Genomic DNA, 16,427 nt, shown 5'->3' with positions numbered 1-16,427 from the left:
AGAGTTGGAGACACAAATGACTGAGCCACCCAGGCACCCCAACAATCATCTAAGTAAGGTATCATTACTATCCCCTTTTACATATCAAGAAACTGGGACAAAGGGAAGTTAAGTAACTAAGAAAGGAAGTAACTGGGGCGCCTGGGTGGCGCAGTCGGTTAAGTGTACGACTTCAGCCAGGTCACGATCTCGCGGTCCGTGAGTTCGAGCCCCGCGTCAGGCTCTGGGCTGATGGCTCAGAGCCTGGAGCCTGCTTCCGATTCTGTGTCTCCCTCGCTCTCTGCCCCTCCCCCGTTCATGCTCTGTCTCTCTCTGTCCCAAAAATAAATAAAAAACATTGGGAAAAAAATTTAAAAAAAAAGAAAGGAAGTAACTAAGCTGGCTCAGAGAGTAACTTCAATGTCCAATTGAATCTAGATTCCAAGACACTAGGGAATGAATTCATGTTTTTTCAGTTCATTTCTCTTGAATGTAGCTCAGTGCCAGTCAATAAATCAGTCAATGAGCAAACTGATGAATTGATGATCATTTCTAATTGACTCACAAAAAAAGTTATAATACCAACTGAAGACTTTCAGATTAAATAACGTAATGACTGGGATTAACTTCAAAATAAACAAGCGTATGGGAATGCAAGCTGGTGCAGCCACTCTGGAGGTTCCTTAAAAAACTAAAAATAGAACTCACTCTATGACTCTGCAATTGCACTACTAGGCATTTATCCAAGGGATACAGGTGTGCTGTTTTGAAGGGACACATGCACCCCCATGTTTATAGCAGCACTATCAACAATAGCCAAAGAATGGAAAGAGCCCAAATGTCCATCGATGGATGAATGGATAAAGAAGATGTGGTATACACACACACACACACACACACACACACACACACACACACACTGGAGTATTACTCGGCAATCAAAAAGAATGAAATCTTGCCATTTGCAACTACATGGATGGAACTGGAGGGTATTATGCTAAGTGAAATTAGTCAGTCAGAGAAAGACAAAAATCATATGACTTCACTCATATGAGGACTTTTAGAGACAAAACAGATGAACCTAAGGGAAGGGAAACAAAAATAATATAAAAACAGGGAGGGGGACAAAACAGAACAGACTCATAAATATGGAGAACAAACTGAGGGTTACTGGAAGGGTTGTGGGAGGGGGGATGAGCTAAATGGGTAAGGGGCACTAAGGAATCTACTGCTGAAATCATTGTTGCACTATATGCTAACTAATTTGGATGTAACTTAAAAAAATTAATTAAAAAAATAAAAATAAAAAAATAAACAAGCGTAGGGAAGTACAAGGCAGGAGAGAGGGTCATAGATGAAACAGGGCTGACTGTACCTTGATAACTGTTGAAGCTGGGTCATAGGGAAGTGATAGTTTATGATGCTATCCTCTCTACTTTTTAATAGTTGAAATTTTCCACTAACAAAGAAAATATTCTAAGGCTTGAAACATTGAAATGTAGGGAACTACATAAAAGAGTGTTTAAACTGGTACACAGCAAAGTGTATCTGCTTATATTTTTAGTCTATAGTCTGACAAAAGATAGGAGAACAAGAGCAAACTGATGATACCAACTATTCCAACACAAGCTAAATTAGATATGTAAAGAGTAAGGTCTCCTCTGTAGTCATAATGGTAACTATACTTATCATAGTGAGCTTTGCATAATGTATAAACTTGTCAAATCACTTTGTTATGCACCTGAAACTAATGTAACATTATATGTCAACTATACTAAAATAATAAAAATAAAATTAGAAAGAGTAAGAGCATCCTATTAAACAGATTAAGGTGACAGAAATCTCCTGTTTGACTTTTTCATTGGAAAGCTGATAACGATGGTATGTATAATATTGTTTAAATGCCAAAACTTAGAGAAAGTCTGATCACTACAAAAGGAAAAACCTGTGAATCTCTCTTCTAGAAGAAAAGATATTCTCAAGAGAAGGATTTAGCCACAGAAACCAAACTGAAGAGGCAGATGAAAAGATGCCAGGTCACAAAACGCACTGGAGTTTTGACATCCATTAAAAATATTGTTTCTAATAAATGTAGAAGCAATGAGGAAAACGGAAAATCACCGTTAGGGTACCAAAGTAATCATGCTGCAGGCAAGTTCTTCTGATGCATGCCAAAATTAGTGGATGAAACTGTAAAGACAAAAAAGATACTGCATAGGCTCAAAATATCTCCACCCAAAATTTATAAAATACTGCAGTGGTTTTAAGATATGCCAATGAATTCTTTGAGACTCCTCCCTCCAAAAGGTGGAAGTTGATGTTCTTCTCCTTGAGTGTAGGCTAAACTTAGGGACTCTACCTAACAGAGTTTACACTTAGAGTGAATATGGCACAAACGATCTCAACCAAGTGCTCAGGGTTAATATCTTCAGTGAAGGTGTGCACCCCTGATACGATGTGATGAGGAGGTCTCTTCACCTCCGTGGCATTCCTCCCCAAAATCCATAACATCAGTCTAAACCTGAGGAAACATTAAACAAACAGCAATTAAGGGCATTCTACAAAATACCTGACCGATATTCTCCAAAAGTGTGTAAGTCATGACAGAAGGGGAAGGACTGAGAAACTATCACAGCTTCAAGGTAGCAGAGGAAATGTAACAACTAAATGCAACGTGGTATCTTGGATTGCCTCCTGGAACAGAAAAAGGACACTTGTGGGAAAACAACGGAGGAGATTTGAATAAAGCTGGTAGTCCAGTTAGAATTGTGCCTTTTGGTTTTGATAAATGTACTATGGTTGCATAATAGGTTAACATTAGGGTATCTCTGTGGTAACTTTGTGTCTCTTCTGTAAATCCAAAATTATTTCAAAATGAAAAGATTTCAAAATGTGTCATAAGCTTCCAGACAACTAGCTTTCAGTGGTGCTAACCAAGGACAGAGGGTACAAACCACAGGCATATTCTGAGGTTTACCTTAATTTATCCATCTACAAGCTGAGAAGACGAGATGATACACTTATCCAATGATGAGGGCAAGTAACGCAAAGAGATGTCCCTAGAAAAGTCTCGGCTACCTAAGTGCCGAGTCCTCGCAAGATGCCCTTGATCTTGGGAAATACTTGTGGTTAAGGACTGCACTCCTAGCTTTGCAGTCTCCCCAACAGATTTTGTCGGCACAATAAGACCAGAACCAAAGTCAAAACACTCACTTTAAAGTGAGCACATAAAGACCCATCTCCATAAACCAGAATGCCAGTTTGTTTACAGAGAATTACAATAGTCAGGTGAGCCAGATGTCCCTGTCCTCCCTGTGGGCCAACTTACAGAGCCAGCGAAATTATCAGAAAACAGCTCAATGAGATTGGAAGCAGAACAAGGGCAGTAAGTTATTTGATTTGAATTTTTAATAACAGTGGGTCATGACGGACTGATAATTCACTATTCCAAATAGAGATATACCTTCCATTTAGACCACCTCTGTATGCTCTTGCATTGGGGATCTCTCTGCTCTTCCTCTCATGTGTACCAAAGCCTACTTCCCTAACTAGAAGGGCATTTTATTTATTTATTTTTTTAATGTTTATTTATTTTTGAGAGAGAAAGAGAGACACAGTGTGAGCAGGGGAGGGGCAGAGAGAGAGGGAGACACAGAATCTGAAGCAGGCTCCAGGCTCTGACCTGCCAGCACAGGGCCCGACGAGGGGCTCGAACCCATGAACCATGAGATCATGACCTGAGCCAAAGTCGGACACTTAACCGAATGAGCCACCCAGGCACCCCTAGAAGGACATTTTAAAAGAAATGTGCTCTTTTCCATTCTGCTCTGTAGGGAACAAACAGAAAGGAAGTCATTTTTATCATTAACATAATTGATTGATTCAGTCAACAGACAATAAGTGGTTGACAAGCTCATGAATTTGTAGACCCTTAAGATAGTTCCATTGACCACCTGGGATCTATGGATCACAGAGTAGAGGACACCTGCACTAAGACAACTATCTATGTTTCGCTTCCACAATTTTTCCTCAATTGGATACCATGTGATTACTTAGGCCTCCACTTATTAAATGGTAATCGCATTCCCTAAGATTACCCTAATTTGGATTTGTCCTGGAATAGTCACCTAGTCATCTTCAAGCTTTGGTTTTATTAACACAGATGACTGGATCTAAGTCCACTGTGTATGCATTTTGCTAGAACCTTTGGATTTGTCCCCAGAATACTCAATGACACATTTACAACATCTTGGTTATTGATCCCAACAGTACAGCAAATCCACTGTGTAAAGTAAACACTATTTCTTTTACTGAATTGGTCAAAGGGAGCCCTTCTCTTTCTTTTATTAACAACAATCCTGTCTTTTATGGCTCATTCCAGCCCCAAAATCATACTATTAAGATTTTGTTCCTCAAAATTAAAACAACATCATCTCAGGAATCCTTTTGAAAGTTAATATTTAAGACTTGTTTTAAGACTATCTGTCACTTGTTGTTATATTATATGTTATATTACACTTGTTTTATAGACTGTCAGATACAAATTCCCTACATTGCTACCTGAGAAGTTACAAAAGGAGTTTACTGGAGAGCTGATAGGAATCTCATCTGGTCCAACATTCTTTGTCTATGGATGAGGAAATAGAGACCCTGAGAGATTATTAACTTTCTCATGGTCATATATCCAGTTAGTGGCAGACACAGGACTAGAACCCAAGTCTCTACGACTTTACTTCCTTGGTTAAATCTGACAGAAAGCTCTGTCTCTCAAAATTTATAAAACTCAACATCTGCAGTGTCTCATTAAGCTTCACACAAGTGTCAGGACAGATTGAGGCAATCACTGTTTATTGCTCAAGTAATAACTCACCATTTTAGAAGTTACTTGAACTCTTCTTCATTACACAAAATGTATCAGACCAAGGGTTCTAATTTTGGATTCAGAAGATAATTAACTTGTCCATTTGGCAAATCCATTCATTTGTCCCTTTAGCAAACATGTAATGAACATTCATTTTGTGTGAGGAACTATCATAGCTGCTAACGATGCAAGATTCATTGTCCACGGAGTACAGTCTAGAAAAGGGGTAAATAAGCCAAGTCTTAGCCAAGACGAATGACTAATATTTACCGAGTGATTACTACATGCAAGCATTTTACATGGAACTTCGCACGTAACTCCTCATGACAGTGAAACGCAGCTGTGACTTATCATCTCCGCTTTGCAGATGACATTACAAAGGTTAACTGAGTGGCCTGAACTCCTACATTAAGTGCCCTATTCAGGCAATGCCACACTACTACATTTGCTTCCAACGTTTATGCCATATGGCTTGGAACTCAGGCAGAAATACAGAAGGGGCAACTATATTTGGAGGGAGACTGCGCTGTGGAGGTGGAAACTGAGGCAGCAGAAAGGACTAGGAAAGGATGTATTAAGGACAGTGTTTTGGAAGTAATTTTAGGAACTACGTGACGGAAGGACTAACATATAGGGGAGTGGCAAGCAGCAGGACTGAAAAGGTGGGTGAGGTTCTATTTTATTCTGCAGGTGATAAATTATTTGAGAATTTCAAGCTGGGGAGTGACAGGATCAGATCTGCTTCTTTTTTTTTTAATTTTTTTTTAACGTTTATTTATTTTTGAGACAGAGAGAGACACAGCATGAACGGGGGAGGGACAGAGAGAGAGGGAAACACAGAATCGGAAGCAGGGTCCAGGCTCTGAGCCATCAGCCCAGAGCCCGACGCGGGGCTCGAACTCGCGGACCGCGAGATCTGTGACCTGAGCCGAAGTCGGACGCTCAACAGACTGAGCCACCCAGGCGCCCCAGATCTGCTTCTTAAAATGGTCGCTTGGATTACAGTGCAGATAAGGAGTTGAAACAGAGCAAGCTTGAAGTCAGGGAGACCTAGAAAGCTTTTGTTTTTGACCACGATGGGGCTTTGAGCTGAAACAATGACAGTGAGATGGAGAAGAGGTAGCAGGTTCAGAAACTATTTAAAAGATAGAATCCAGGGCCAGGCAATTGGGCAACCAACTTCCGCTCCTGTCATGATCTTGCAGTTCACGTGTTCGGCCCCCGCGTGGGGCTCTGTGTGCTGACAGCTCAGAGCCCGGAGCCTGCTTCAGATTTTGTGTCCTCCTCTCTCTCTGTCCCTTCCCCACTCACACTCTGTGTCTCTTTTTCTCTCTGAAAAAATAAATAAACATTAAAAAACTAAAAATAAAAAATAAAAGAATCAGGGCGCCAGGGTGGCTCAGTCAGTTAAGCATCCAACACTTGGTTTCAGCAGACGTCGTGATCTTACGGTTTCTGAGATGGAGCCCTGTGTCGAACTCTGTGCTGACAGCCTGGAGCCTGCTTGGGATTCTCCCAACCCTCTCTCCCGGCCCCTCGCCCACTGGCGCGCTCTCATAATAAATAAATAAAACCTTAAAAAAAAATAAAAGAATCAACAAACTCAGTGATGGGTTGGATTTGAGTGTGGGACAGGTGGGGAGTTTTAGGCAACATTAAGATTTCTGACTTGGACAGCCTAGGTAATACACAGGGATAACTTCTCCAACTTTACAGATCAAGTATTAAGTACTAACACACACACACACACACACCTATATATGCAGTATAGTACAGATGTATATTCTAAACAGACTTGTTCTGGTTTTAGACTTTGATTCACTCTGCTATATTCAAATTCCCTTGCTAATGAAATCTGTTATCACCAGATACTGTAGGGTTTTGGAACAAAATAGAAAACAGTAGAAATAATTTACCCACAGCCCAGTCACTTGCGCCAGATCAAGACTCCACGAGCTTTTAATTAGCAAGCTTCCAGGACTGTCATGAAAGGTCACAGCTCCCTTTATGCAGAAGAATCTGTTAGGCCAAAGTATTTGCACTAAAAAGTAAACAACAAAGCAAATCACTATTAGTGGAATTCACTATTAGTGAAATGACACACTCACTCATTGGAGAAATTTCACAGCCTTTCTAATCTGTACTAGCCCTACACTAGGGATATGGAAACAAACCAACTCCTGTCCTTAAGGAGCTGGTGGTCTAAGGAGGAAGACTAAGAAGCAAAATTGGCAACACAGATGATAAGACCTCCAGCAAGGATTAGCTCAGATCCTGGGGAGCCCAGCAGAGGGAGAGGGGCAAGAGACCCAGCCCTGTGGGCAGGGGGCTCCTCGTCGTTGAGGTCAGGCCGGCTCCTATGTAAGAAGCATGTGGGGAGGCATTTTGGGTGGCCAAAAAGCATGGGGTGAAAGAAGGACATTTTGACTCATGGCACCATTTTGTTCTAGAGGACATTTTGATGCTGCAATATTGAGAAGTAAGCAATCAAGGCACCAGGACCGCTGTGGCTTCTCTGCTGCAGGCTGTCTGGGTTTGAATCCTGGATCTGCCTCCTGCCAGCTGTGTATTTTGGGATAATTCACTTCCAGTCTTTGTGCCAAAGCTTCCCCATCATAAACTGGAAATAACAATTATATCTCTACAAAGAGTTACTGTAACGGTGAAATGAATATAAGCCCATTTAAAGAGTTTAGAACAGGGCTCATAGTAAGTGCTCAATAAACGATACCTATTACCATTACTATAAATATAATTTTTATTCTTTTTTAATGTTTATTTATTTTTGAGAGAGAGACAGAGACAGAGACAGAGCCCAAGCAGGCTCTGCACTAACAGTGCGGACGTGGGGCTCGAACTCACAAACTGTGAGATCATGACCTGAGCCGAAATCAAAAGTCGGGTGCTTAATCAACTGAGCCACCCAGGCACCCCTAAATTTTATTCTTTTTACTTGATCTCCGCTTGCTTTATTTATCTCTCCATGCCTGGATCCTTCTCTCTGTTTTATCTAGCTCTCTCTGTTGCATAAAATGCTCCCAACTTTCTCACAGGTAACCAAGAAATAAATATAAACTATTAGTCTAGCGTCCAGTTCATAATGCATATTTCTGGCAAAAATAACCAACACAAATTAAACCTAAGAACGGCTATGGTTGTGTGTGGCAAAATATGGTTGCTGACTAAAAACTGACCCAAAGGTCAAATCTTCAAGTGCTAATTTGCAAAATTTGTCTAGGAAAAGTTGGGTCTGGCAGAAATAACAGTCACTGAAGGACCCTCATGAAAACAATACAAAAATTGATAAAATTTGATGTAGATAAAACTGCTGGCTGATTCAAATCTTCACTCTGAAATTTAAGTGAACACTCAATTCTGTCTGAAAGACAGTATTGTTAGTTTATTATTATTTATTATTAACTTAGTAAATGAAAAATCAATAGCAAAAATGGTAAAAAAAAATATTTCATAATATAGAAAGTTGACCCACATATTGGTTGATGTTTTGGGGGCCTTATTAGTATTGGAGTTTGTTGGAAGGTATGGGGGCTATCGGTGTTTGCTCCTGAAAAAGCTTTCTCAGTGAACATATAATAATGTCAGTGTAATTTTGATTCAATGTCAAAATGCCACTAGGGCCCAAGGGTTGGGATGGGCATATAGGTGAAGACGTGTGTGGGTGGGAGGGTGGGAGAGGGTGTGCACACACACAGATGTGTAGAGGGAAAGTTAGGGGAAAAAAAAAAAACAAAGGCAGCATGGCTCCAACAAAAAAACAGCAGAGCAGAATATCCCTCATGCCATTAGGAATCTCATGTTATCCTAACTGATGGGCCAGAGACAGAGCAGTGCACAGACTTCAAGATCAGACATGCATTGAAAAAGGGTCCTATTGGGGCGCCTGGGTGGCTCAGTCAGTTGAGCGTCCGACTTCGGCTCAGGTCATGATCTCGCGGTCCGTGAGTTCGAGGTCACGATCTCGCGGTCCGTGAGTTCGAGCCCCGCGTTGGGCTCTGGGCTGATGGCTCAGAGCCTGGAGCCTGCTTCTGATTCTGTGTCTCCCTCTCTCTCTGACCCTCCCCCACTCATGCTCTGTCTCTCTCTGCCTCAGAAATAAATAAACATTAAAAAATTTAAAAAAAAAGAAAAGAAAAAGGGTCCTACTACTTACCAGCGCTCACCCTGCAGAAGTCACCACCTCCTCAGACCCCAGCTTCCTCATAGGAAAATGAAAATAGCAGTTGTACTCACCGCCTAAGGTTATTATAAGGCCCACCTGCGTTAAGGCCATCGGGGCAGGTGCCTGGCGCGCAGTCAGGCCTCAGTGTAGACGTCAGCTACCATTGTTTTTATGTGACTTTTTCAGCGTGTATGTGCTCCCCGAAGTTACTCATCCAGCTGGCAGTCAGCTCTGAGTAGCTTCTTCTGAGAGGGGCCTTCAGATCCTGTTTCTAGGCCCCTCAGCCCAGTTTCCAGGCCCTCAGCACAATTGCCACGCTTATCATCTGATCCCAGCGATGTTGAGCCGTATGTTGAACACAGAGCAAAGAGAGAGATATAAAAGAGGAGAAATAAAGGGCACTAGGGTCGTGGCTGTTAGACATATGGGGTACATCAAAGGATTGTCAGGCAGGTGGTGAGCAGGGCAGCGGCTCAGGGCAGGAAAACACCTGGGTAACATGCACTAATTAGCTGACAGGTGGGTCAAGGACTGGAAGAGGCGGGAAACAGTATGTTGTTTATTCCCCAGAATCAGAGGCTGCCTGAGGCCAGATTCCCTAATACCCCTACTCCTCCCGGCTGAGTTAGTAAGAATAGTTACAAAGAGCTGGTAGTAACATTAACTCTCTGTTCAGACTAATTGGTTCCAAGTAAGAAGCAGTTAAGAACATGTTCTGCTTCACCTTGAAGAAGCCCCGGCCGGGTGCAGAGAAGCTTTGCTGACAGGTTTGATAACTGGGCCTTTCAAGAAGGGCTGGGAGCCACTGTGGCCTCACTAGTACTCCGCTTCCTCCGGTCATATCTCCCCCGAAACTAAAATACAGCTTGGAAAGACAGCTTGGTGCCCTCACAGTCGCTGTGGCTTCCTCAAGCCACGACACGCTCTCTCTTTTATGAGGCTGCGGGGCTATAATTCTCATCCCCTGACATTTATGGGAGGCTTCATATTAGCAAAAGGCTTTACAGCCATTTTTATGAGGGATGCCTCCCCGGGAACTGTCGGGTACAATCACCCAGACTGAGGCGAAGGAAACAGAGCAAAGCACACATGTGTACAGCCCTCGCCTGCTGGCCGGCAAGGAGCCAGGGTCGGAGCCTGCAAATGCCACTTCTCTTCAGCCGCGTGTCAGACCTGATTTTCTTGCCCTTGGCAGCTCTCTCTATCTATCACCATCTTCTATCTGTGGCCAGTCCCCAGGTCCTGAAGGTGCAGCTCCCACAGGCACCTCCCGGCCTCCGTTTCTGTCCATCTCCGCACGGTCGCTCTGGCCCAGTGTGACTCCCGCACGGCCCCATCTGGCTCGGCATCCCAGTCCCGTCCCCTTCCATTAACCACACACGCGAGACAAAGTATATTTACCTATTAGATGCTTACTTACTTGTTTAACGTATGCACCTTTGTGAACTTTCTTGTACTTCTGGAAACATTTGTATTGATACCCTGTAGCAAATATGTTGCATCATAAAGAATAATCTTTTAAAAACAAAAATAGCAAACTTCAATAGCTTCCTCTACAGAGTAAGGTTTACTCTGAATAAAATCCAAGTTCCTTTGCAGACCGCAGGGTCCCTTCATGACCTGGTCTTTCCTCCACTCTGTCCCCTGCTCCGCCCTGGATTCAGGACCCGCCAAGCTCCTTCCTGCCTCCAGAGTTGACACCCCCTCCTTGATCTGCCTGGAAAGCCTTTGGTCCTGTTCTCAGCACTGCCAGCTTTGTCTCCCTTCCAATCTCAGCTCACACGTCACCTTCCCAGCCTATCCTATCTTAAAGTGTTCCTTCTCCCCTGTTTCCCTGGTAATTATTTTCAGAGTACTTTGAACAACCTTAAAATATTTCTTATGTGTTGCCACATACACAGTCTATCCGCTTTGCTAGAATGTACATCGCATGAGAACAGGGTGTATTCCTCACTACTGGATTTAATAACTAGCCCGGTGTCTGCACAGAGGATAAGCTCAGTAAATACCTACTGAAAAATTAGATGAAGTAATGAAGCAATGTACTGAAAAGCCTCTCTCCTTCTCTGAACCCCCTGCTAGTCTTCATTATTGCCACTAGAGGGCAGCAGAGACCCTGAGTTTTCTACTCTCTGATGTTTATGCTGGGAAACCTCCAGAAAACTTTGCCAAATAGCAGACACGGGTTTATCAGGAATTTCAGGAAAATGTCCAGGTTTACAAAATCTTTCTTCTCCTTGTTCCTGAAGCCTTCTCTGCTCTGTACCATTTATAGAATTTTTTTTTTTTTTTTTTTTTTTTTTTTTTTTTTTTTAATTTCAGGCTGACAACACTTCTCAGGAAATGAAAGCAGATGTTGTATTGCCTAAGCCAAAAAGAAACCCAGTGGCCTGGAGCCTGTCCCTTCCTGCCTGACAAGTTAGTGTGGAAAAAAAAAAAGACACGCTGATCCTGACTGGCAGCTGTTTGGGACTTAAGGATTTACAGCTCTCCCTTATGGTGTGTGGGGAGGAGCAGGTACTGGCTAGGCAGCTGCTGCTTGTGTTTTGAGCACTTGCAAGGGCTGTGTGTGTGTGTGTGTGTGTGTTTATGGTTCTGTCTTCTGCTTGTATGTCTCCTCTTTTTGTTTAACAATCCCCCCACCCAGAGCAAGAAACTCAGTCTTTGTGGGCTTTGTGGGCTCCTTCACTAAGAATGCCCACTGAACCCAGGTAATCAGCAGGAGAAATGGCATCCACACACCCTTAGAACGGTGTTTTCATTCACTGTCTGTCCAACAAATACTGACCGAGTCCTATTCTGTTCTCTGTGGGTACAGATACTCCATTTGATTGAAAGAACAGTCACTAGAATCAAAAGGGAGGCAGGGATTCTCAATCTCAGCAATATTGACATTTGGGACTAGATAATTTTTTGTTGTGGGAGCATCCTAGGGTGTTTAACCACATCCCTAGCCTCTGCCCATTAGATGCAGGTAGCACCGACCCCCTAAATTGTGATAACCAAAAATGTTTCCTGACATTGCTAAATGTCCTCCTGGGGGGCCAATCTTCACCGAAACCTTGCAAACCACTATCCTGAAGATCATGACAGATAACTTTGGGGATATCTTTCCAGCCTGGGTCAATGACCCCTTTCTCCTAGCACTGTTCCTCCTCCCTGTCCCATGCTTGCAAGTGCTGTGACCTGAAGCTTAGAGACTTGGTATATTGGTCATCTGACCCAACTTAGGCCTCTCAGCTTCTCTCCTCTGGGAATTTGAAACTAGGACCTAGGTACTGACTACCGCCTGGGTTCTTTGTGGGGCCAAAACTTTAGGGCAAATTTAGAAGGTGTGGGTGAATGTTTGATAACATAGGGCCAGCAAGCAGAAACATTCTACTGCAGAGATAAGAATGAAATCGACTCCACAGAAACACAGAGGAAGAGTCAGAGACAAGTCACCTAGTTCTAGCATTTTCCGGACAGGCCAAACTCCCTACCTTGGGTAGTTTAAGAAATTCCTGTACATTTATAAGTAATTGTTCTTTCATGCTGGGACAGTTTCTTGCTTGTTTGTTCTGTTACTGGCAAATGAGTCCTAACTGCTATATTCTCCGTGACCTGGAACAGAAATCATAACCAGGAAACGAGGGACCTAGGCAGTTGAAGAGCAGTATTTAGCCCTCAAGGCAGCTCCACTCTCCTCAGCACAGGTGCTGTTTTCTCCTTTCTCTCCCAAATGGCTTCCTGACCCTCTCTGGAGAGTTTTCTCTTGTCTTAACCTTACCTTGTACACAGCCTGCTGTGCCATGGCCTTGACGTAGCTTCTGGTTGTCCATTCATCACCAGTTTGAGTGCTAACAGCAAACCCAGGCCAGGTTTCTTGGCTCAGATTCCTGACCAAGTGAGTCTGATTGGCTCACGTGGCAAACATGGCTGGCTGGCCCTCCAACAGCCATCACTCCCCATCAGTTTTGTTCAGGTGAACAACCCCAAGTGGCAAACTAAATTAATTTGTAAAGCAAAAGATATAAGAGGAATCTTTAGGAAGGGGAGGCTTATGGGAAAGAATTTTATCCTTGATGTAAGAAGGCAAAGCCAATGGAAGAGTTAGCCCATGTCCTTCCTGCTGGGTTTGGACATGTCATGTGAGGATGTGATACTTGAAGCCATGGCAGCCATTTTGCAACCATGAATTAAAGCCAAGAAAACCGCAGAGAAACTGACAGAGGGCTGTAACATCCTTGAGCCGACGAATCAACCAACCCTTGGAGCCATTTACCTTTAGACTTCTTGTTACATGAGATAATTAGATGTCCTTACAGTTTTAGCTACTTTGACTCAGGTATCCTGTTACCTGAAGCCAAAAGGATCCCAACAGATACAGGACAGCTCATCTTTTCAGGCCAGGTCACTCAGGTCCTAGGTCACTAGCTGGCTATCCTGCAGATTTATTGCCTTGCAGTCATGCCCCTACCTCCGGACCGTATGTTTGTCCCTCACCCTAGCCTTTTATGATGAAAATTTAAAAACCGACAGAAAAGTTGAGAAAATAATACAATGAACACTCAAATATGCTTCACCCATATTCATCAATTGTTAACATTTAGCTCCGTACATTCACTGCACGTAATCCCCTCTATGAGGTTATTTTTTAACTGAATCATTTGAAAGGTGGTTAGAGACTATGAAGCTTCACCCCATAGTATTTCACCATATACCTCGTAAGACACAAGGACATTCTCCTACATAACCAGTAATGTCCTTTGCAGCTTTTTTTGGGTTTGCCTTTGTTTTTATTTTCATTCTTATCCAGGATTTGTCAAGAATCACATGCTGGTTTAGATGAACATAAGGGAAGGGAAACAAAAATAATATAAAAACATGGAGGGGGACAAAACATAAGAGATTCATAAATATGGAGGACAAACAGAGGGTTACTGAAGGAGGTGTGGGAGGGGGGATGAGCTAAATGGGTTAGGGGCACTAAGAAATCTATTCCTGAAATCATTGTTGCACTATATGCTAACTAATTTGGATGTAAATTTAAAAAAAAATTAAATTAAAAAAAAAGAATCACATGCTATTTTATTTATTTATTTTTTTTACTTTTTTTTAACGTTTATTTATTTTTGAGACAGAGAGAGACAGAGCATGAACAGGGGAAGAACAGATAGAGAGGGAGACACAGAATCTGAAACAGGCTCCAGGCTCTGAGCGGTCAGCACAGAGCCCGATGCGGGGCTCAAACTCACAGACCGTGAGATCATGACCTGAGCCGAAGTCAGACACTCAACCGACCGAGCCACCCAGGCGCCCCAGCACATGCTATTTTAAAGTCATCTCTCTCTCTCTCTCTCTCTCTCTCTCTCTCTCTCTTTCTTGGGGTGCCTGGGTGGCTCAGTGTGTTAGGTGTCCACTTCAGATCAGGTCATGATCTCATAGCTCGTGAGTTCGAGCCCCGCATCGGGCTCTGTGCTGACAGCTTGGAGCCTGGAGCCTGCTTCCGATTCTGTGTCTCCCTCTCTCTCTGCTCCTCCCCTGCTCATACTCTGTCTCTCTCTCTCAAAAATAAACATTAAAAATAATAATAATAAAGTCATCTCTCTCTCAAAAGTCTCTCCTTTATTCTAAAAAAATTCTCCTGCCCTTCCCGTTTTTTGTTTTTTGTTTTTTCTTTTATTGGTCTTTCCTGCCATTGACTTTCAGGCCAGTTCTTTTATACAATGTCCACAATTTGGGTTGTCTGGTTGTGTCTTCCATAATTCTTCAGAATTATATCCAGTTAAGATTTTTAGCAAGACTCCACAGAGGTGAGGCTGGGACCATCTCAGCGCATCACAACACAAATGCCTTTCTGTCCTTTTATTGGTTACACTAAGCTGAATTCATCGATTGAGGTGCCATCTGTCTGCTAGCACTCCTCACCGTAAAGGCATCTTTGCCCCTTAGTGATGAATGAGTAATCTGTGGGATGGTACTTTGAAAATATGAGAGTATCTGGTGTCCCCAACATTTTCAGCGACTGTTTTAACAATCATTAATAAGGCTCGCCTGAATCAACTATGATATTAGTGATTGCAATAATCACAATTTAAAAAGCTTTATCATTTTTCCATGTTTTTTAGCTGTCATTCCACTGTTCAAGAAGAGCTTTCTCTTCCGTCACACACACTTCTGCAATTCTCTTGAATATCATGATGAACTCAGAATATTCATTACCACTGATTTTCTTTTTAATTTTCATTTTGTCCCAAATTTGTCCCCTCCCAAATGGGAGCCCCTTCAAATTGGTTTCTGGGTCCTTCTGACACATCCCTATCTGTTTTTGAGCACTTCCTTGCTCTTCCATCAGTGAAAGTCCCAAGCTCATCTTCTACTTTCCTTGACCCAGACCTGGAATCAGACCTGGGTCCTTTCAGTGAGAAAAGTTTGCTAGAAACCAAGAACTGAGTGATAAGAGTGCTCATTGTAAGTGTGATGTCACTGCTTCTAGGCCCTTTCAGTAGACAGAGCCAGGAAGTGTATTTTATTTTAGATCATTAATTTATCTCAATCCCCCCATTCTAATAGAACATCACAGGGTTCTTCCTCCTTTCCCCACATCCCTATTTTATCTCCTTTCTCTCACATTGAAAACTCTAATTTTCACCAACATCAGTATAGCTATTCATTTACTGCTCGTTATAATACACCCAATAGTATCAGAATTATTATGTCGATACCACTACCAACAAACTTACTAATGAAGTACAAGATTGTTTGAAGCTTTTATTTTATCCTTAGAGTCTAGCCCCCTAAAAGTAATGGTGTGTCTAAAGACCTTTAACCTTGACATAAGTTCATTTGTTTATCTTCAAATTAGGATTTTCCTGTCCATGTTGATTTCTTTTAATTTCTTTCTTTGTGGTAGTGGGTTTTTTATTATCTTTATTTTTAAAGATTTTATTATTTTTATTTTTAAAAATTTTATTGAGACATAACTGATATATAGCATTGTGTAAGTTTCAGGTGAATAACATAGTGATTTGATATATGTATGTATTGCAACATAAGTACAACAGTAAGTTTAGTTAACATCCATCATTAAAATATGGAATACCTCATGAATTTGCAGATCATGTTTGTTTAAGGGCCCTGCTAATCTTCTCTGTATCGTTCCAGTTTTAGTATATGTGCTGCTAAAGGTAGCGGTCAAATAACTTTATGAATATGTAAAATGTTCTGTAGTTCAAAAGTTAAAATCATACGAAAAGGTAACCCAGAGAAGTTTTCTTCAATCCTCATATGCATGAATTTTATTAGTTTCTGGTTTATCCTCTCTTATTTGCAAAAAAAGAAACAAATATATACGTGTATGTGTATACATATGTATGTCCTTATTTTGCCTTTCTTTTAATTCAAATGGTAGTTTATGGTATACAC

General features: G+C 42.0%; 1 non-coding gene across 1 annotated transcript; it reads right to left on the bottom strand.

Annotated features, from left to right (window-relative positions):
* Window positions 1-16,089: 16,089 nt before the first annotated feature.
* Window positions 16,090-16,193, bottom strand: LOC125935846 (U6 spliceosomal RNA). The gene has a single exon (XR_007461830.1). It is a non-coding gene; the product is annotated as a U6 spliceosomal RNA (small nuclear RNA).
* Between the last annotated feature and the right edge of the window lie 234 nt (window positions 16,194-16,427).

This window comes from Panthera uncia, assembly GCF_023721935.1.
Source record: "Panthera uncia isolate 11264 chromosome A1 unlocalized genomic scaffold, Puncia_PCG_1.0 HiC_scaffold_17, whole genome shotgun sequence".
In the NCBI taxonomy this organism is placed as follows: Eukaryota; Metazoa; Chordata; class Mammalia; order Carnivora; family Felidae; genus Panthera; species Panthera uncia.
This window is presented reverse-complemented; position numbering and strand designations above follow the sequence as displayed.